The 24,348-nt window shown below is 37.5% G+C and overlaps 1 protein-coding gene and 1 long non-coding RNA gene across 4 annotated transcripts in view; both read left to right on the plus strand.

Moving 5' to 3' along the window:
* Positions 1-24,348, plus strand: part of LOC149176852 (uncharacterized) — a 338,345-nt gene that overhangs the window by 293,205 nt on the left and 20,792 nt on the right. The window lies entirely within an intron of this gene.
* LOC149176854 (uncharacterized) lies at positions 549-2,111 on the plus strand. The gene is made up of 3 exons (XR_016258677.1): positions 549-1,276; positions 1,361-1,452; positions 1,566-2,111. It is a non-coding gene; the product is annotated as an uncharacterized LOC149176854 (long non-coding RNA).

Below are 24,348 nucleotides of genomic sequence, written 5' to 3' on the forward strand. Positions count from 1 at the left end.
TTAAATTACCAAACATTACCATATTAAAATATAACAATGTTTTGAGCAAAACCCAAATCATTAAAATCTAAAAACATTTTTTTAATTTAGAGGATCTCAAATTGAGATAAATAAAAAATAAAAAATCAATAAATATTGGGAGGAAAGCCAAAGATAAAGGCATTCCTAACTTACATTTTCATATAGATTTGTCTTGTTAGATGGAGTCAAAGTACGCCATTATCTCAATATATTAATTATTGCCAAGCTTGTGACACCAAACAGTTATGTACATTGATTAATTTCAGTATGTGGAGCAAATAAGTTATGAAAATGAATTGTGCTTATCAATTGGGTTTATAAAAAAAAAATTAACACTAAACTTATTTTTAAAATTAAAATAAGTGTAATATACAGTGTGGTTAGTTAGTACTTGCCTTTTATGTAAAGAATAATGGATAATAAAATCTATTATAAATAAGATTAAAAAATATTACTAGTATTAAAAAATTGTCTATATTCATAATGATTTTTTAACATATTTTTTAAAGTAGATACTATATTGAATAACAAAATTATTTGTATACTTGCTATGTTAAACGGAATGATTATATGCATAAATTATTATTATATAGTGTAAAACTACCCGCCAGAAGTGAATTTTTGTTTTTACATTTAATCATAGTAACAGTGATATATATATACATTTAATCATGGTAACAGTAATACATATGCATATCTACATTGAATCAAGGTAACAATAATACATATGCATATTTACATTGAATCATAGAAGTAGTATGATATATGCATATTGTTATACTTGACTCCGTCCTCGATCTCGAGGACCATCCTGCGGAACTGTAATGCTATTTATTAGTTTTATGGTATGAGCGATTAAATCAATGTTAAGCATTTGTCCTGCGGAACTGCAATGCTATTTATTATTTTCATGTATGAACGATTAAATCAACATCAAACATTTATTTAAACGGGCTTGGGATTTTGTGATGCTAGAGAGCTTGCTCCGGTTATCAATTTCCGGTTATAAGTTTTGGTACATGATGACTTGGTCCTCCATATGCCGTCCACTTGGCGCGTAAAGCATGCAACTTGCCAGCTAGCTTAAGCTACAACGTGCTAGCTAATACTCCGGCTATCCAATGCTGAGATGGATACTTAATGCGCCTGGTACACGGCACGAGCAATCCCATATGACAGCTTCCCTCCTGGATTACTACGCCCATTCCTACGGTGGAGATGAGACCTCCTAGATCGACGATCGAAATCAATCCAGGTATGGGTAATACGACTTGAGGGTTTTCAATGCGGTAATTGAACCCTTGCCGCTCATTCTCATGGTAACTCCCGACTCCTACAGGTCTCTGGCAATTTGCATTCTCGCATAGCGCAAGCTTCCCAACATGCCTGTCCGCGGTGGAGGAAGAGTTCTGCCTTCCTACCATGGTCATGGTAATCCTGCGCTCCCTCACTCTTGGTGATTGCTACCTTGTTTTACAGTTTGTTTTTCTTTTTTTGTTATAGTTCTGGTACTTATTCAATTTTGGGTGACCCCTCTGTCACAGGTGAGGAGTCTTGGTGCCATGACCAGCGTTTGGTGAGCGACCAGCTCAGTCTTCCTCACTCACTCCACTTGCTGGTAAGAGGCACCTGTCACCATAGATTTAAGGTTAAAGAAAAGATCCTGGAAGAAGGACCGAGCCGATTCCCTTCTTGGCAGGCTGCTTGAACTATGCTTGAGCTATGGAGTCTATCGTTGTTTTTGTGTGTTTGCATTAATGTGGAAAAAAAACGGCACACCCGCTCTTGTTTCTCTGTAACAAGTTTGGGTTCTGCCCGGAGCAGATCTGGTGGTGAAACCCTAGCTGGGGTGCGCCTGTTACCTGAATTTTATTGTGTAATTTATTACAGAACCGAGGGTTAACCCTACGGTGAACATTCATGTAATGCTTTAGCTATTACTGATATTTTAATTCTTCTTTGACTGGATAATGAATTGTATGTTCTTTCCATGGTAACGTTATACTGTTCATTATGGTTCTGAGGATTGTTGGGTTACTATGGATATTCTCGTCTGAATTTGAAGTTTTTCGTAGCTTGCTGTGGAACGTTTGATACACTTACCTGTTCCGAAGATTTCCTTGTAAGTTTCGATTAGGAAACTATCTCCAGAGTTTTGCTTGCTGTTATTTGTTTAGATGAATGAGGGATGCCGACTTTGACTTTGGAAGCTCTCGCTGGCAACCCTACCCTATTCACACAGGCTACGACCGTCCATTTACAGACTTGTTCCACGATTACTTGGAATGTCTGTTACAGGGTTAAGACATGTTTATGGCATGGGCGCTAGCCTTCTTTTGCCCCTCAATACTGAGGTATTTCACTCTCGTATTGCTCATTCCTAGAACTACATTATTAAGAAAGAAGTCTTACGGCCATTGTTCAGAAATTTAGTCCAGAGAATACATGCATCTACTTATTCTTATCGTCCTGTTGCTGCTTTCTTTTTTTTCATCAGTAACGTCTATGGAACTTCGTATGCATATACATATATATTGTTTCGGTTTAGCTTCGTATGCTGAAATATATGTTCACGGAATTCTGTTTCATTCAACTGTTACTTATTTTACAAAGATTCGTTCCGGAAAGAAAATCTATGAACCTGATTTAATTCTGGTTTTTCTGTTTCTTTCTTTCTTTACGGCAGTTGCACAGGGATTCAATCTTAAATGATTAATGACTTTACATTTATCATGTCTTTCAATGCCTGCATTATTTCAGAAATTCTTTCCAAATACCAGTCACAGTTCTCGGTCTGTCATAGACCTTAATTAATTCTACAGTGTAAACAAACCATTAACAACCATTAAAATTCTCAGTTATTCCATACCTGATCAGAGGCAAACCTCTCTAATGCGCTTGTCAACCTCCCGACCTTAGGAGGGTCCTCCTCGACCTTCCACCCCCAAGCACTCCTGCAAGACCCTTGTTGTCTGCAAGCCCTCTGGCACTACCAGAGTTACGCTATCTGGTCCTTACCAGACGTAGCAGTTCCAGGAAGGCTTCCGCTTCCCAACATGCGCTATCTGGTCTTTACCAGACTTAGCGTTCGCTGCCAAATTGCAACTTTTCGAGCCTCGCTATCTGGTCCTTACCAGACGTAGCGTTCCTCTTTTTCTTCTCTGTGTGTTTTTTGACATAGTGTCTCCTCCCTCTATGAGAGTCTCAACCGTCTCCTGAAGGTAGTTAGGTTTTTTTTTTTTTTTTTCTTTTCTGACAGATGTCATATTTTAATTCTAATCCCCCTCTCATGAGGAAGCACTATAACCATTATCAGTTGTTTTCTTCCCAACCACACTCAATAGCAACCAACAACAATTTATCAACATAATTAATTTAAACAGTGGTAACAATAATAGTTACTCAATTTCACCAAACATAACCATAGTCAATAGTTAAATTTACTGCCTTTAATTTAAAACACTATCGATTTACTAGGGGCATTACATCTCCCCCTCCTGAAGTTCAACATCGTCCCGATGTTGTTCACCCATAAACAATTCGGGATAAGCTTCTTTCATGCTCTGCTCATCCTCCCAGGTGGCCTCATCTGGCCCAAAGTGCTGCCATTGCACTTTAACCTGGGTGATGACTCGTTTCCGCAGCACGACCCTTCTCCGATCTAGTATGCTCACCGGCTCGACTAGGAATTCTCCTTCTGGTTCTACCTGGATGTCCTGCCAACTAATTATGTGTTTAGGGTCATAGACATATTTCTTTAAAACTGACACGTGGAAGACGTTATGGACCCGGATGTGGCTAGGTAGGGCTAGCTGATAAGCCACCAACCCAACTCTTGCTAAAATCTGGAAGGGTCCACAAAAGCAGGGTGCCAATTTGGCGCAACCGCCCCATTGTAGAGTACTTTTCCTCGCCCAAATTCTTACATATACATGCTCTCCCACCTGATACTCCCTATAGGTCCTTTTTCAATCTGCAAAACTTTTTTGTTTGTCCTGGGCTACCTTTAAATTAGCCTGCACTCTCTTAACCATTGCTTCCATTTCTTTTAACATCTCAGGACCCAACATGAGTCTGTCCTCTGGTCCGCCCTAGCTGGATGGCATACGAAATTTTCGGCTGTAAAGTGCTTCGAATGGGCTCATCTGCAAAGACGCATGATATCCATTGTTATATGCAAACTCCACGAGATGCAAATACTCTTCCCACCGGGTCGGTTGCTGCATCACATACGACCTCAGCATGTCTTCCACCACTTGGTTCACCCGCTCAGTCTGCCCATCGGTCTGCGGATGATATGCGGTGCTAAAATTCAGTTGAGTTCCCAAACCTTCAAACAAGGTCCTCCAGAAGGCCAATGTGAATTTAACATCGTAGTCAGATATTATAGTTTTGGGCAAACCATGGAGCTTAAATATGTTCTGCATAAAGATATTTGCAATTTGTGCCGCACGGTAAGTAGACTGGACTGGTATGAAGTGGGCTGATTTGCTGAGTTTGTCCACCACGACCATGATGGAATCATTATTCCTCTTGGATTAACCCCATGATAAAGTCCATAGTGATAATCTCCCGCTTCCATTCTGGTATGGGTAATGGCTGTAGCAACCCCACAGGGTGTTGATGTTCGGCCTTAATCTGTTGACATTCTATGCATCGTGCCAGATATTCTATTACATCCCTCTTCATGCCTGGCCAATAATATTCCCTCCAAAGCGAGGTGATTAGCTTTTGATAACTCGGGTGTCCAGCGTAAGGACTTTTATGATATTCATCTAAAATCTTTTCCTTAATGTCGTGTTGACTGGGTACATATATTCTTTTCCTGTAGTATAAAATGCCTGCTGCATCCAACTCATAACCTTGTTGCATTATGTGGCTGTTTAAGTTCTATACTTGTTGTTTCTTTTGCTGATAAATTTGATCTTGCTCAGCAGCCCCTTCAATTTCTTTGCTGAGGGTAGATCGTCCTTCACTAAGGGCAATTTCATAGAGACAGTGCGCCTTTTGACTTAGAGCATCCGCCACCTGATTTTCTTTTCCTTTTAGGTGTTTGATCTCAAAATCGAATCTGCTCAAGAAGTCCACCCACTAGCTTGCCTAGCGTTTAAAGTCGGTTGGTTAAAACAGCTAGTTAGGCTGTGATGGTCTGTCATCAATAAAAATTTCCTCCCTACTAGATAATGGCGCCACATTTTTAGTGCATGCACAACAACAGTTAGTTCCATATCATAAGCAAAGTACTTCTGCTCAGGCTCTTTCAATTTTCTGGAGTCGTACGCGATCACTTTCCCTTCTTGCATCAACACCCCTCCTACACCTTCTTTACTTGCATCTGTGCAGACTACGTAATCCTTTTCTGGTCTACAATGCTCAGCATTGGTGCAGTTGTGAGTAGGTGTTTGAGCTGTTCAAAGCTCCTTTGACATTCTGCAGTCCACTTAAATATTTTTCCTTTCTTCTGTAAGGAAGTGATAGGGTAAGCAACCCTGGAAAATCCTTCCACAAACCGCCTATAATATCCAGCCAGCCCTATGAAAGACCTTATATCTGCCATCTTTTGGTATTGGCCATTCCATTATGGTTCTAATCTTTTCAAGGTCCACTGCAATGCCTTCTTTGGTGATGATATGCCCCAAATACTGGATCTGCTCCTTATAGAAGTCGCATTTGCTAAACTTACCATATAACTGATGCTCCCGTAGCGTCTGTAACACAAGTCTGAGGTGCTCCTCATGCTCTTTAATATTCTGGGAATATATGAGTATATCATCAATAAAAATTAATACGAATTTGTCCAAGTACTGATGAAATACACTATTCATCAGGCACATAAATGTCGCAAGTGCATTGGTCAACCCGAAAGGCAGTACCACAAACTCATAGTGCCCATAACGGGTTCGAAAAGCAGTTTTGGCTATGTCCTCCTCCTTAATTATGATTTGATGATACCCAGATCTCAAATCTATCTTTGAAAATATCGTCGCCCCTTTCACCTGATCAAACAGTTCGTCGATACGGGGTAGTGGGTATTTATTTTTAACTGTCAATTTATTCAGCTGTCGATAATCTATGCACATACGGAGAGTTCCATCCTTTTTCCTGACAAATAGTACATGGGCTCCCCAGGGTGATACGCTGGGACGGATGTACTTCTTGTCCAATAGCTCTTGCAATTGTATCTTTAATTCTGTCAATTCCGGCACACTCATCCGGTATGGTGCTCGAGACACTGGGGCTGCACCAGGTACCAGCTCTATGGTAAAATCCAAATCTCTTTTAGGTGGCAGTCCTGGTATTTCTTCGGGAAACACATCTGCAAATTCTTGCACTACTGGTATGCTTCCCAAAGTATCAACTTTATCTTCAGAATTGGCATAACCCACTTGAACTGCATATACTTGACACTTTTTCCTGATGCATTTAGCCAGTTGTGAGGCAGTAATTGGCCGGATCTGCACTGGCTTCAGGATACCCTAAATTTCCTGTTCGTTTCCCAGTTCGTCCCGGTAAGAAATTGTCTTTGTTTTGCAATTTATTATGGACCACCGCCTTTCCAGCCAGTCCATCCCGATCAGCACATCATATGAGCCGAGAGGAAGTACATTCAATTCTGCCGTCACTGTCTGACCTGCTATCTTCAATGGGCAGTTGCTGACCTTGGCCAGCACCCGCCTTTTGGCCCCGGTCACTAGCTGAACTAACCATGGACTCTTAAACTTAACATATTGAAAATTACAGTTTTCCACAACCTTGGGACTAACATAACTTAATGTAGCTCCTGGGTCTGCTAAAACGGAAACAATTCGATCAAAAATCTTACCTTCGAACTCTACCATCGTTGGCTGGTAATCAACTTGATGGTCCTCAAGAGCGGCATTTATTCTTGGTATGGACCGAGCCACGTCTCCCACTGTAGAGGCTTCATAAACCTGAGACACCTAATCACTACCCTTTCGGTGAGGGCAATTCTTAATATAGTGTGGCCCGCCACAACCCCAACACTGTACTGGTGGTCTAGCTTCCCCTCATTATCAACTCTACCCGGCTGCTCGCTATATTTAGATTCATTAGGTGGCTTTAATCTGAGCTAATTTCTGGATTGGTTCCTATTGCTGGGCCCTTTGGAGAATCCCTTGCTGAAATTGCCACGAGCCCCCTTGACTCCCATAGTTGTTCTGCTGCTCTTTTTATCTGCCCAATGCTTCCCAGAATTTTCTCCCTTTTGTTTATTCTGCTGATAGCATATTCTATCTTTCCGTATCGCTTCATCCATGGTGTTCGGGTTATCAAATTCGATCCTTTCCCGCATTGTCTGGGGTAGACTGCTAACAAACCGCTGCACTTTTGCCTTTTCCTCCCGAATATACGGTACATAGCGGAGCAGAGATGTAAATTTAGTAATGAATTCATCCATGGTCTACTGCCCAAGCCGCAGATCATGAAATTCCCGTGATTTTTCATCGTAGAAGCGTTCAATCAAGTATTTCTCCTTGAAGTATCTTTGAAAAGTTTCCCAAGTTATATCTTGCTCACTCACTCCCCGCACCATCTTGACTTCCTCCCACCATAATGTAGCTTTAGCCTGCAGCTGGAAAATAGCCAGCCGTGCCTTAAGATGGTGATCATACTCGTAAACTTGGAAATATTTGTTCATGTTAATTAACCAAGCTTCCGCGGCCTCCTCGGACTCCCCATCAAAATGCGGTAGCTTGATCTTCCGAAACTCCCCTTGCAGTTCTATCCGCTGTCTTTTTGAGGTTTGATGTTCACAGGCGTTATCAGATTTCTCTCCTCGAACCTCCGCCCTTCCTTCTATTTCTTCCTGATCAGTATGGTAACCCTGTTCTTCTGATACACGTGTTTGCTCTGGACTAAGATTAGGCTGGTGCTGGTTTTGTTTATTTGATAAACTTTTCAGGATCCTTTCCTGTTCCATGGTTAATCTGGCATTGTCCTCACGCAAACTGGCCATCTCATTCTTTAATTCTTGGACTGTCTCCAATATAGTCAAATTGGTGTTGCGTGCCTCCTCCCCCAGTTGCACCCATATCTCACGATTCCCCTGAGGGTGGGTGACGTTGTCTGGTCTGTGCACATTCCTATGAGGGGCGCTGCTCGTTCTCCTCATTCTACTGTCACCTGATCAGAATATTAGTTCATTTCAATAGATATGATATGCAATACATTCTTGGATAACCCCTGCTTTCTTATTAATTTAGTTATTTATATCAGTTTCTTTGTTATGGTTAACCCGAGGTCATAGAGTTGCAACCTGCTCTGATACCACTTGTAAAAATAGCCACCAGAAGTGAATTTTTTTTTGACATTTAATCATAGTAACAGTAATATATATATACATTTAATCATGGTAACAGTAATACATATGCATATTTACATTGAATCATAGAAGCAGTATGATATATGCATATTGTTATACTTGACTCCGTCCTCGATCTCAAGGACCATCCTGTGGAACTGTAATGCTATTTATTACTTTTATGGTATGAGCGATTAAATCAATGTTAAGCATTTGTCCTGCGGAACTGCAATGCTATTTATTATTTTCATGTATGAACGATTAAATCAACATCAAACATTTATTTAAACGGGCCTGGGATTTTGTGATGCTGGAAAGCTTGCTCCGGTTATCGATTTCCGGTTATAAGTTTTGGTACACGATGACTTGCTCCTCCATATGCCGTCCACTTGGCCCGTAAAGCGTGAAACTTGCCAGCTAGCTTAAGCTACAACGTGCTGGTTAATACTCTGGCTATCCAATGCTGAGATGGATACTTAATGCGCCTGGTACACAGCACGAGCAATCCCATATGACAGCTTCCCTCCTGGATTCCTACGCCCATTCCTACGGTGGAGATGAGACCTCCTAGATCGAGGATCAAAATCAATCCAGGTATGGGTAATACGACTTGAGGGTTTTCAATGCGGTAATTGGACCCTTGCAGCGCATTCTCATGGTAACTCCCGACTCCTACAGGTCTCTGGCGATTTGCATTCTCGAACAGCACAAGCTTCCCAACATGCCCGTCCGTGGTGGAGGAAGAGTTCTGCCTTCCTACCATGGTCATGGTAATCCTGCACTCCCTCACTCTTGGTGATTGCTACCTTGTTTTACAGTTTGTTTTTCTTTTTTTGTTACAGTTCTGGTACTTATTCAATTTTGGTTGACCCCTCTGTCACAGGTACGGAGTCTTGGTGCCATGACCAGCGTTTGGTGAGCGACCAACTCAGTCTTCCTCACTCACTCCGCTTCCTGATAAGAGGCACCTGTCACCATAGATTTAAGGTTAAAGAAAAGATCTTGGAAGAAGGACCGAGCCGATTCCCTTCTTGGCAAGCTGCTTGAACTATGCTTGAGCTATGGAGTCTATCGTTGTTTTTGTGTGTTTCCATTAATGTGGAAAAAAAAAATGGCACACACGCTCCTGTTTCTCTGTAACAAGTTTGGGTTCTGCCCGGAGCAGATCTGGGGGCGAAACCCTAGTTGGGTTGCGCCTGTTACCTGACTTTTATTGTGTAATTTATTATAGAACCGAGGGTTAACCCTACGGTGAACATTCATGTAATGCTTTAGCTATTACTGATATTTTAATTCTTCTTTGACTGGATAATGAATTGTATGTTCTTTCCATGGTAACATTATACTGTTCATTATGGTTCTGAGGATTGTTGGGTTACTATGGATATTCTCGTCTGAATTTGAAGTTTTCCGTAGCTTGCTGTGGAACGTTTGATACACTTACCTGTTCCGAAGATTTCCTTGTAAGTTTCGATTAGGAAAACTATCTCCAGAGTTTTGCTTGCTGTTATTTGTTTAGATGAATGAGGGATGTCGGCTTCGACTTTGGAAGCTCTCGCTGGCAACCCTACCCTATTCACACAGGCTATGGCTGTCCATTTACAGACTTGTTCCACGATTACTTGGAATGTTTGTTACAGGGTTAAGACATGTTTATGGCATGGGCGCTAGCCCTCTTTCGCCCCTCAATACTGAGGTATTTCACTCTCGTATTGCTCATTCCTAGAACTACATTATTAAGAAAGAAGTCTTATGGCCATTGTTCAAAAATTTAGTCCAGAGAATACATGCATCTACTTATTCTTATCATCCTGTTGCTGCTTTCTTTTTTTCATCAGTAACGTCTATGGAACTTCGTATGCATATACATATATATTGTTTCGGTTTAGCTTCGTATGCTGAAATATATGTTCACAGAATTCTGTTTCATTCAACTGTTACTTATTTTACAAAGATTCGTTCCGGAAAGAAAATCTATGAACTTGATTTAATTCTGGTTTTTCTGGTTTTTTTCTTTCTTTATGGCAGTTGCACATGATTCAATCTTAAATGATTAATGACTTTACATTTATCATGTCTTTCAATGCCTGCATTATTTCAAAAATTCTTTCCAAATATCAGTCACAGTTCTCGGTCTGTCATAGACCTTAATTAATTCTACAGTGTAAACAAACCATTAACAACCATTAAAATTCTCAGTTATTCGATACCTGATCAGAGGCAAACCTCTCTAATGCGCTTGTTAACCTCCCGACCTTAGGAGGGTCCTCCTCGACCTTCCACCCCCAAGCACTCCTACAAGACCCTTGCTGTCTGCAAGCCCTCTAGCACTACCAGAGTTACGCTATCTGGTCCTTACCAGACGTAGCAATTCCAGGAAGGCTTCCGCTTCCCAACATGCGATATCTGGTCTTTACCAAACTTAGCATTCGCTGCCAAATTGCAACTTTTCGAGCCTCGCTATCTTGTCTTTACCAGACATAGCGTTTCTCTTTTTCTTCTCTGTGTGTTTTTTTTGACATAGTGTCTCCTCCCTCTATGAGAGTCTCAACCGTCTCCTGAAGGTAGTTAGTTTTTTTTTTTTTCCTTTTCTGACAGATGTCATATTTTAATTCTAATCCCCCTCTCATGAGGAAGCACGATAACCATTATCAGTTGTTTTCTTCCCAACCACACTCAATAGCAACCAACAACAATTTATCAACATAATTAATTTAAACAGTGGTAACAATAATAGTTACTCAATTTCACCAAACATAACCATAGTCAACACTTAAATTTACTGCCCTTTAATTTAAAACACTATCGATTTACTAGGGGCATTACATATAGGTAGATGGAGTTATTTTATAAATAAAATGTTCAATTTTATAGGTTATAAGTAAATTAAATTGAAGTAGTAAAACATTTTAAATCAATTTTGTAACTATGAATGTTATTATGAAACTTATTTAAAGTATATCATAATTAGCACTCGAGAATGTCGTAAGCCCATGCATAATGAATACATATTGGTTTTTAGTAGATTACTCAGAGAAAAATAAAATTCTTTAATATAATTCTAGAAAGCTAAACATTTTTATAATTTTTGAAATTATTAAGAAATACAAATTTATCATAATTATTTATTATTAATTTATGATTATACAAAAGAAAATAGTGAAACACATATAATATATAGTTTGGCAAAACCCTATTTGGGAATTAATAATTTGATATAAATGATATATATGCAAAAATATATAATGTTTTAATATTATATGTATTTAAAATAATGATACACATAACGTAATGGTATGAGAAACCTACCCATTTTAAGTTAAATATTACATTATATGTATGGTAGTTAAAATATTATATTATATTAAATATATAATTAATTTTAATAAAATAAAATAAAACTTATTTAATACTAATATTTTAATTAAATATATGAAATTCAATGTTTTGAAAATTTTAAATAATTTGTTTGAAAATATATAATGAGAAGAATAATATATTTATTTTAAACATATTTTTTTATAAATTAATTATAATATTTAATTAAATTCAATGTTTTGAAAATTTTAAATAATTTGTTTGAAAATATATAATGAGAAGAAAATAATATATTTATTTTAAACATATTTTTTTATAAATTAATTATAATATTTAAATATTTAAATACTTTATATATTAATTAAAATTTTATTTTGTAAATTTATTAAGATAAACATGTTATTTTTTTTTATAAAAAAAAATATTAATTTTATGTTTATTAAATATTTAAATTAAAAAATAAAAACATATATTATAAAATTGAATTTCAAAATAAAATAAACATATTTATTTTATGAAGATGACATATTTATATTCAAAATGAAAATGTAATATACATGTTTTACATTCAAAAAAATCTAATATACCCATCTTTAAGGAATGCATTCTGATTGAGTAATAATAACACAACACCGAAGATTAAGTATAATTAAACTTCCAAAAATATTTCAACTAAGAAAAGCAAAGTTGATATGATCTATATGGAATTAAAGGTGGTGGTATAAGTACCATCGCCACAGGTAAACGTGTTGGTGGTGGGAAAATATTAACAAGAAGTCACTAAGTCAGTCATTGGGTTAGTGACTCACCAACATGCATGCATGGTATGGATGGCAATCTGTGGGCGAATGGATAAACTTTCAAGTAGACCGGCTAACATAACAGTGTTGATTCACGACTTATTAATGTGACTGTTGTAAGGGAAATGGACGACATTCGGCTTGGTCTTATTAATGTTTTTATCAACTATTGTGAAATGGCTTGCCAACTACCAGACATGAAGTTGTTTAATCTCTTAAAACCTACCTGGTGCGAGAGCCATACCAGAAATCACTTGAGCATTCTCTGAATACGATACTATCTAGTTGTCGAGTAGGAGCAGGACCACGAGCAAGAGCAAAACAGGTTGAGTAGTAGCAGAACAGGTTGGTTTCCCCATTTTTTACTCGCTGATATACTTTGCAAAATATAATGGCTTCGCATTTTATACTTCGACATTTCCTCTCATTCTCATTCCCAGGGATTGTAACATGTCTTCAGAAAACTGCGAGTGTTGATGCATCCAATTCTCTTCACTCTACTGTTCTTCTAGGTTATTTGATTTTGTCTTTGCTAGTGAATACAGTTAGTACAAAGGAAATAGGAAAAACTTTGCATTTACTTTACTTATTGCATCAAACCCAACCATAGCTACTGTTGATGAACCAGAGAAAACGAATATGGAAAAGCTAGACCAGAAGATACTCAACCCGTCGTAGGAGATTCGTAGCCGAGAGTTGTTTCACCTTCAAACCTAACTGTAAATCTCAGGCAACCATTCGATGTACCCACGTCGTATCCATATCCATCAATTATCTCATTTCTCTCAGCACCATAGCTACTCATTTTTATCACAAATCAGAAGAAGGGTAAACAAAATCTATGTTAACTAAACTTAATACCTAGACAAATTATTATCTGGAACATTGAGAAGCTCAAGCTCTCTCTCCAGTAATGGATGAGTTGACATATGCTGGGACTAATATGTATTGAAATTTATAGTGTAAGAATGAATAAATTATCACCATTATAGGGATCCAAGTAATATAGGACTGAACAATCATCTTTTTGGCCTCTCCAAGCACTCAGTACTACCCTAAGTAATGCAAAATCTTGTGTCATTTTTTAAAATTTATTAAGTAGATGACTTGAACTATCATTATTGGAAAATAAAATGGCACTGTAATTATTTGGTATAACATAAATGAGTTTTGAATTGTTTTTTTTTTTAATAAAATAGTCATTTTCAGATTCCAATTTGAAATTATTAAATTTTTCAATATTTAAAATTTCAACTTTTATTATTAATAATTAATAAAAAAAAAATATTAGGTAATGTGTATAATGATGACTATTTATGTCCATTAAGATTAATATAGTCTATTAAGCATTAAAATAAAAATGTTACTCAAGATTTTTGAACATATTATTTTTAAGATTAAAAAAGAAAAAGAAAATAATAAGTTAATATTATTTCATATAAACCTATTAATTTAACATAAATTTGTATTCAATAAGTTTAAAAACAATGTTATGTTTTTTTATTATATAATAGTTTATATAATAATAAATTTAGAATTTAAAAATATCTTAAACAGTGTTTTTGAATGATTTAAAAAAACTTATTATATTTTTAAATTCCAGTAAAAAAATGTTAATTAAATTTTAAAATGTTGAAAAAAAATATATTATGTAATAGGTATAATAAATTATTTATAAAGAAATAAATTTATATTAAATAATTTAAAAAATAATATTAATTTTTTTTAACATTATTTTTTATATATGTGTGTGAAACAATCAAAATGCCAATTTTTAAAAACTATTATTTAAATTGATGTATATCTTAATATTTGATAGTGTCATTATTTTGGTCTATAACCATAATTTAAATTATAAAAAAAATAAATAATTCATTCAAAAATAAACATAGTCTATTGAACATTAAAACAAACAAGATGTTAATTAAGAATTTTTAATATATTATTTTTATAATTTAAAAGAAAAGAGAAAATAATATGTTAATATTATTTCAGATTAATCTATTAATTTAACATAAATTTATATTAAGTAAGTTTAAAAACAATATTATATTTTTTCTCAATATTTTTTTATTATATAATAATAAATTTATATTAAAATAAATCTTAAAATTTAAAAATATATAAAACAACTTTTTTGAATGATTAAAAAATTATTATATTATTAAATTCCAATTAAAAAATATTAATTAAAGTTTAAAATGTTGAAAAAATAAATATTTAAAAAAAATTATGTAATAGGTATAATAAATTATTTATAAAAAAACAATTTATGTTAAATAATTTAAGAAATAATATTAGATTTCTTAACATTGTCTCTTATATATATATATATATATATATATATATATATATATATATATATATATGCTATTTTTTAAAAAGGACTATTTAAATTGATGTGTATTTTAATATTTGATAGTGTCATTATTTTGGTCCATAGCCATAATTTAAATTATAAAAAAAATCAATAATTCATTAAAAATAAACATAATCTATTGAAGATTAAAAAAATAAAATGTTAATAAAGATTTTTTAACATATTATTTTTATAATTTAAAAAAAGAGAGAAAAAAAAAATTAGATGTTAATAAAGATTTTTTAACATATTATTTTTATAATTTAAAAGAAGAAAGAAAATAACATGTTAATATAATTTCATATTAACCTATTAATTTTAAAATAAATTTATATTAAGTTTAAAAACAATATTATTATTTTTTCAATATTTTTTAATTATATAATAGTTTATATAATAATAAATTTATATTAAAATAAATTTTAGAATTTAAAAATATCTGAAATGGTGTTTTTTAATTATATATGTATATATATATATATATATATCTAAATTCCAACTAAAAATGTTAAAAAAAAAATAATAATAATTATGTAATAGGTATAATAAATTATTATAAAGAAATAAATTTATGTTAAATAATTTAAAAATAATATTAAATTTTCTTTAACATTTTATTTTTTTCCTCTGGAAAAATCAATATATATTTCAATAATAAGCAGTTTTACATAAGAGTCTGTTAAATACAGAGTTTCTTCAAAAGCTGTCTGTGCAATACCACGCAGGGCATGCTATCAGTTCATTCTATTATGCTGTTCATCTTAAAAAAACCAAAATAACAGTATTGTCTGTAGAGAGCTGTCAAAACATAAATATATTTAGTGAGCTATTTGTGGATCCAGGGTTGGGTATCCTGGATCTATATATGGCCGATGATAGAATTTTTGCTCCTGTTGATCAATAATCTCTGTAATCTCCCATAGTCCTCTGTCCATCAGCGCTGCCTCCTTGGAAAGTTTGTCGGCACCCTTATTGTGTTCCCTGTATATATGAGAGATAGAAATATGGTTAAAAGCTGCTTTGAGATCGAGTGCTTCTTGTAGAATAGTGCTGAGAGAGTGCATGTGACATATAGCTGTGCCATTAATCCAATTAACAATGATCTGAGAATCTCCATAAATATTGATGTTAATGCAATGGTGTCTTAATGCAAAGTGTAGAAGGTGTCGAAGTGTAATCAGTTCAGCAAAGTTGTTTGTTCCGACTCCCAGGCCAGCCTTGATGTTGTAATGATGGTTTTCTGTTACATGGAGTATGAAACCTCCTCCGCAGCTTTGTTGGTTTGCAGCACCGTCAAAAAAAGCCCAAGGCATGCTTGGGTCGATGGGTGGAGGCAGAACAGGATGTCGAGAAGGCGGAGGGATAGGATCGGGTAGCTCCTTCAGGGCAGCAACAATGCTAGCTTCGAGTAAGGGCCAGTGGATGGGCTTTTCATCAAAAATGGCTCGGTTTCTTGATTTCCAAATAGCCCAGTTAATAATGATGGGGAGGTTTATCACTTTGGTCCCTTTGTTTTTCTTTTCCCACTCATTCCATGCACTAGTGATATCCTGTCCCTCCCATTCTCCTGTGTAATTTATATGCGCCCTGAGATTTCGCCACAGGTCTAATGTTGCTCGGCATCTCATGAATATATGTTCTGTCGATTCCGATGCTTCCTTGCAGAGCACGCACCAAGTGGGTCCGTGTATGGCTCTTTTCGCAAGCTGATCACCTGTGGGAACTTTGTTCCTTAGAATGCACCAACTGAATAATTTCGATCGGGGGGAGGCGGCGAATTTCCATATGTTCTGCCACCAACTTACGATTTCTCCAGGCTTTCGATGTTCGATGAGGTATATATAGCCTTCCTTTGGTGTGTATACACCGTGCTCTGCTCGATGCCAGACAAGTTCATCCGGCCCCTCCGAGATGCGAATATGAGCTTCCGTTAATGCATCTCTGTACTCATCCCATATGGTATGCCATCTTCTCGGGATATTTAATTGATTTGCCGATTTCCATGCTTGATGGAATATGTCAGATTGAGCTGGGTCTGCTATCTGCGAGATGACCTTTATGTTTTGTGCTGCTAGAAATGCAATTAGCTCTTGAGGGAGTGTATGTCTGCCACCACTTCCGGTCCAAGGATCCAGTCCAATTCTTGCACTGTTACCGTCTCTGATGCGCCAAATTAGGTTATCCCTGATGAGAGGTAAGGAGTGCAGAAGGGCTTTCCAAATCGATGATATACCTGTTTTGTTCCAGGAAGGCAATCTAGCCCAATCTATGATGCTGAGAGGCCAGATATATTTATGGAAAGTGATATTTGTCCATAGGCTGTGGGAAGTCAGGAGAGCCCATCCCATTTTTCCGGCCAGAGCTTTTGCAAATATCGGGAGATCCTTCAGCCCCCAACCTCCCCACTTCTTAGGCAGGGCTATCTTATTCCATCCGATCCATGCGAAGATTCGTTTGTCTTGATTCCCAGCCCATAGGTATCGATTGCATAATTGTTGCAGTTTTGCCAATATGTTCCGGGGTATCCATGCCATAGCCATCCAGAATACAGGGGTTGCTTCCAGAACAGCTTTTATCAGGATTAGTCTCCCGGCCCTTGAGAGATATCTGTGACTCCAGCATGTTAATCTTTTTTCTATCTTCGCCACGAGCCATACCCAATCAGCAATCTTCTGACTTGTCGGTTTGAGCCAGTACCCCAGGTATTTGAGCCCTCTATCCAAAGGCTGAGGGATGTATGGAAAAGCCGTTCTAGCAGCATGAGATTCATTTACAGTGGTGTCAACCATAGTGATGGAGGATTTTGATCTGTTTACTTCCATACCCGTTGCTTTTGAGAACAGGTCGAGCAGGCGAGAGAATGCTGTCGTGTCCTGTATGCTTCCATCCAATAATATCAAGACATCATCCACAAAAAGGAGATGAGTAAGGTAGCAGATGTCTGATATTTTAAGGCCCCGAATAGTACCCTCCCTGTTAGCAGAAATCAGGAGCCTACTAAGTGCTTCAATAACCAAGAGAAAGAGCAGTGGCGAGAGTGGGCAGCCCTGACGGAGTCCTCTTTCAGAGTGAAAGAAGTGGGAGGCAGATCCATTGATCAGAATACTGAAGGTGGGGGAGGTGATGCATGCCATTATCCAATTTATTAATGAATGAGGGAAGCCAATATGAATGAGGATCATTTTGATGTACAACCAGCTAGCACGATCAAATGCCTTGGAGAGATCAATTTTCAGCAGTATACATTTGAGGTGTTTGGTCCAGATGGAGTGGATTGCTTCCTGAGCCGATCCTATGGCTTCATGTATCTGTCGATTCTCTAGAAAGGCAAATTGTTGAGGAGAGATATGCCTGGAGAGGATGGGCTTGATCCTGTTAGCAATGATCTTAGAGATAATCTTGTAGAGCACATTACAGAGGGATATGGGGCGGAAATCATCGAAGGATGATGGATTGTCGGATTTAGGGATGAGGGCTATAAATGTAGAGTTAATGGCATGATAGATACTTCCCGAGGTCCTGCTCTCCTCAACAACTTTGAGGATATCTCCTCCCAGAAGTTCAAAAAATGCAGAGTAGAACTCTATAGTCCAACCATCCGGTCCCGGACTCTTCTCCTTCTTGAACCATTTTATGGTGCTTTCCAATTCTGCCATGGTGACTGGAGCTTCCAGATCCTCTAAATCTTCGTCTTCTACAAATCTTGGGAATTTGGAGGCCACATTGATGATTTCCGCCAGATTTGCGCCCACAGGGCTCTTGTATAGGTTTCTGAAGTGTGAGGTACCCAAATTGGATAGCTTGTTGAATGTATCAGCTTGGCCTCCCTCGGGGAGGGGGAGATTCCAAATGGTATTTGCCACTTTCCTTCCTTTGGCGAAGTTATGGAAGAATCTGGAGTTCTCATCTCCAGCTTTCAGCCATATAGCTCTACTGCGGAGTCTGATAGATTCCTCCCTTCCCTTTAGGATTACATTCTTCTGATTTTCCAGATCCACCAGTCGGGCCTTGTCATTCTGAGATAGGAACCCTAGATTTCTCTCGTCCAGAAGGCCCTTCAATTCGTCCTCCACCTTGATAAGCTGCTCATCTTCAGTCTTCTTTTTCTCTTTAGCCCAGTTGACCACTAAATGTTTTAGCTCTGTTAGGTTTTTTACGAATCCCCTTGCCAATGAAGATTCTCTATCAATGGGATGAGCCCTCCAGTATGATGTGATCAGGTTGATGAATCTAGGGTCTTGTAGCCACAGATGGTTGAATTTATAAGGCGCCTTTGGTTTCTGTTCCGGTCCTCGAATTTCCAGAACTATAGGAGTGTGATCTGAGATGCCTCCATTACTTACCCACTGTTTGTATGAATGCAGCCGGTTAATCAGAGGTTCTTTCATGAGGAATCTATCCAATCTTCTGGCCAAGGCTGCCTCCCCTGTTCTTCTATTTCTCCAAGTAGGCTGCAGCTTCTGAACAGGGATATCAATGAAATCGTGCTGCTCCAATAATTGTCTCATGTAATTTGTGATGGGGTCAATCTGGGCCGCCTCACCCCAAGACTCATTGAAGCCCAGGGAGAAATTCAGGTCTCCCCCGATGATGGTGTGCTCGAGTGATAGAAGGTTGCAGCTGAGCATTTTTCTCCAGAAATCTTCCCTCTGATGACAAGGACCATAAATATTGATTATCCGGAGGGGAAGCCCGAGTTCGATGGAGATGATGTCTGCTCCTAGGAATCCCTGTCCGCCCCAGGATGATACCAGTTTGATTGAGCTGGGGTTAATACCGAGCGCCAAACCCCCCGATCTTCCCATGGCATCCATGGCTATGAAATTCCATCGAGCCCCTACAGAGGCTAGTGTGCGAGAACAATGTTCTGCCGATCCAAGGGTTTCTTGTAACATAATGATATCCGGTGACTCGACCTCAAAAATTCGTTTAAGGGCTAGCTTTTTTGGGGCGCTTGCCATCCCCCTACAATTGAAGGAGATGTACTTCATGGTGGTCCAACCTTGGGGGGATTTGTAGCTCTAAGGACCCCTAAAATGGTGGCTTGTCGCCCAGCAGCAACTTCTGCGCCCGCATGTCTAATGGCTTTATTGAGGTATGATTTACGACCCCGGGAGGAATGGTACCCAACATCAAGGGGGACAATACCCAGACCAGCAATGGATTCAGATGCCACCGGGCGGGGAGCCCGCGGACGAAGGGAGTAGGGGTGAGATGAAGTCGACCGAGGTGATATGGGCGAGAGGGGTGGAGAAGAGAAGGGCAGGGTAGGTGGAGCAGGTGAGGTCGTCGGGGGGGGAGGAGGGATATCACAATGTACCATAGTGCATGCAGATGAATCATTGTGCACAAGAGAGATATCAGATGATATTGAGTGAGAGATAGGAAAATTACCCGGATCTTTTGCTGCCGCTGCTGCAGCCCGCGCCCGGGTCAATGGAGGTGCTATCGGACCTTTTGGATGCTCAATCACTTTTGCAGGAGTTCCTCGGGGCTCCGCACTGTTCTTTGGCGAAAGAGGATTTGGTGGAGGAGCATTATTCCTTGGTGGATGCGGCGAAATTGGGGGAGCCCTGACCGAGTCCGGTTGTGCTTGTTGAGGTGATCCATTCTGACTGATGATTAATGGGCAATCCTTATAAACATGACCAACTTGGTGACACCAGTTGCATCTGAAGGGAACTCCTTCATAATCCAATATCTGAGTTCTGTTGAATTTCCCCCATCTCAGGGTCATTTTACCCACGAGTCCTTCCCTGGTATCCAGATGTACCAGAATTCTGGCCATAAGTTGGTCATTTGACTCCTTATATGATCGATCGTGGTCTAGATATGTTCCCAGTGCATTCCCAATCTTGATGAATGCCTCCTCCGTCTAGTATTGTAGTGGAAGCCCTGGCAATCGAACCCATATAGGTCCTGCTTCGATCTGCTCACGTTCCGGGTCAAATAGAGGACTCCATCTTTTCAAAAGTACTGGTGCCAATTCTATGTGCCAGTACTGTGCCAGAACGGTGTTCGTGTGCTCCTCTTTTGCGAAATGAAGTGAGAACCAGCCTCTAGGATGCCTTTGTACCTCCGGCAACTCCGTGAACAGTTCTCCCCAGATTTCTTTTACCCAAGATTTCAGTCTTTCCACCGTGAAAATTCGCCCTCTCACATGGCCTACCAGCGTCGTTTGAGCCAGTGCCATGGTCTCTTCAAAATTGGATGGATCACCAAATGATACTGATATGTCCTTTGCGATTTCTCTGATACACTTAGTCTTCTTTGTGCGAGGAGCTGTGGGGTGATCGACGAGCGGATTTGATGACCCGACCCCCACGGAGGGTTTAACAGGATGGGGGTGAATGGCTGGAGTGCTAAAGCTGCCCGAGGGCCTGATATCTGCAGTACTCAAGGGGATTTGCCCCGGCGGCCTGCTTTCCCGGGGATGATTTAACAGATCGGCACCGGAGGGAAACGATGTATGAGCAGAGGGATGGTATTCATCGGCCCTAACCCCCGCAAGATCGGCGACAGGGAGGATATCTACTGAAGCAATAGGAGGGATTTCCTCAGCCCTAGCTATCGATGGAACGGAGGGTTCATTGCTACGGGGCGGCGAGGGGAAATCGATAGCGAAATCATCGGGCAGGTAGGATGATAAGAGGAGGGCGGTACCTGGAGAGAGGGGAGGTGCCTCCAATGCGGGCTGTATGGGCGAGTTTTGCAGTGAAACCACAGGAGTAGAGAGCTGAACGGCGATGCTTGCAGCAGCTGGTGCAGGAGGCTGTTTAGGGTTACCAAAAATGGCGATGTCTTCAAGTGGGTCCGCCGAATAATCAACCAGCTCCATTTCCTCGATATTCTCCATGCCGGTCAACTGTTAGTTAACCGCAATCCCTGTCAGCTGTCGGATACCCGAGCTTCCAGATCGCCGATTCCTCCAATCCGGCTCTTGCGCTGTCCGGTCGGCGAGGCTTCCGTGAACCTGTATCTCCTGCAGCGAATGTCTAGCCCTAAACCGTAGCCCCGAACCTGGCGACAAAGTGCCCGATGACCTGCGGCTCCTGCGGTTTAGATCGCGCCTGCGGCTAAGCTAGCCTAACCCTCGTCGATAGCTCCGCGCCATCCCTCTACCGTCGCCTTCACATTTCTTTAACATTTTATATATATATATAATTGATTGTTATATATATATATATATATATACAATGAAAATGCTATTTTTTTAAAATGATTATTTAAATTGATGTTTATTTTAATATTTATAGAGCCATTATTTTGGTCTATAACCATAATTTAATTCATTGGAAAATAAACATAGTCTATTGAATATTAAAAAAAAAATATTAAGATTTTTTAACATATTATTTTTATAATTTAAAAGAAGAGAAAATAATATGTTGATATTATTTCAGATTAATCTATTAATTTAACATCAATTTGTATTAAATAATTTTAAAATTAATATTATATTTTTCTCAATATTTTTTTTATTATATGATAATAAATTTATATTAAAATAATTTTTAGAATTTATAAAAAATCTAAAACGGTGTTTTTAATGATAATATATATATATATATATATATTTTTAAATTCCAGTAAAAAAAATGTCAATTAAATTTTAAAAGGTTGAAAAATTAAATATTAAAAAAAACATTATATAATAAATATAATAAATTATTTATAAAGAAATAGCTTTATGTTAAATAATTTAAAAAATAATATTAAATTTTCTTAATATTCTCTTTATTTATATATATATGTACGTTAATTTTTTAAAACAATTATTTAAATTGATGTGTATCTTAATATTTGATATTGTCATTATTTTGGTTCATAACAATAATTTAAATTATAAAAAAATCAATAGTTCATTGAAAAATAATTATAGTCTATTAAATATTAAAAAAATCAGATGTTAATTAAGAGTTTTTAATATATTGTTTTTATAATTTAAAAAAAAAGGAAAATAATATGCTAATATTATTTCATATTAATCTATCAATTTAACATAAATTTATTAAGTAAGTTTAAAAACAATATTATATTTTTTTCAATATTTTTTTATTATATAATAGTTTATATAATAATAAATTTATATTAAAATGGTTTTTGGAATTAAAAGAATAAAATAATGTTTTTGAATGATTTAAAATAAATTATTATATTTTTAAATTCCCATTAAAAAATGTTAATTAAATTTTAAAATGTTGAAAAAATAAATATTCAAAAAAAATGATTATGATGATGATGATGATGATGGTTAACGTCCGCTGAGACCAAATAATGGTCTATCGGACCTAAAGAAACAAATTATCTATTTTGATTTAAGATTTTATTCCTATGCTCAAAAAGCTTGGAGAGAAGCCTCCCGAGCTCACTATAATTTTGACATTGTAAAAGGCTAGGAACGTCAGTATTGTAACAAAGATTGTGAAACTGAGATCTAATGTGGTTATACGCGGGGCACTCTAAGAGGAAGTGGTTTTCATCCTCGATGTTCCTATTCTCACATATATGGCATATCCTTTCCGTTCATGGCGTTTTAGGAACTGCCCAACAACCTGTTTCACTATGGAGCTCATGAGAATTCGTTCTAATCTTCGCTATATTAATTTCTTCTTTGAGCTAGTTAAAATAGAGAGATACTTTTGATCTTCTAGGGTGGGGTTGATGACCTTCTTATAATAACTTAATTTTCTTTTAGCCACTAAGTCTTTCTCACACCACATTTTTCTTTGAACTTAGAAGTAACAATATCTTTAATGTTATTTATGTTTTGCAATGCATCATTTTCGTTGATCTCCCAATAGTTTAACCAGGCCCTTGTGTCTTTATGCCACCCTCGATTGAGCCTTAGGTGGTTTTGGCTAGAATTTAAAGCTAGCTTAGGAAGTCTATGATCGTCTATGTTACTGATTTTGTGCTTGTACAACAACAAAAACCTAAGCATAGCTAGGCTCTCAATAGGGGAAAGACCTGCTTCTATAAGGAGAATAGGATAGGGTGTATTACTTTTAATTTTCAGGTTATAAGTTATAAAACGCTTCTGGATTTGCTCAATCTTTCTCCATGATTCTCCGGAGATGCTGCAACCCCAAACCTCACAGCCATATAAGATAACAGGAGTGACTAAAGTTTCAAAGAGGAACTTCTTTTTATCCCACATTACAAGGTTTGCTATTTTACAATTATTTTCAAGACCAAAGTAAGCTTTCCACCCCCCATTAATCCTTTTCTCAATGCTATGGTTCCAGTTGAGCTTGTGATGAATATCAATTCCTAGGTACTTGTAAGAGTACACTTCCTCCAAATTATTATTGTCATACATAAAATTAGCGTAAGTGTCCTTCTTGGATTTGATAATCATAATTTTTGTTTTGTCAGTGTTAACAATCATACCCATGGTAGAGCAGAAATCCTTAAGAAGCCGGAGTTGCTTATTAAGATCAGATGGGCACCTTGCCAAAAGAACAATATCGTCAGCATAAAGAAGAAGGATGATGACTATCCCAGCTAAGATCGTGCCATCACATCCT

This window comes from Pinus tabuliformis, chromosome 4_1 (genome assembly GCF_031772625.1).
Source record: "Pinus tabuliformis cultivar Carrire ecotype Pingquan chromosome 4_1, CPIR1, whole genome shotgun sequence".
Taxonomy (NCBI): domain Eukaryota; kingdom Viridiplantae; phylum Streptophyta; class Pinopsida; order Pinales; family Pinaceae; genus Pinus; species Pinus tabuliformis.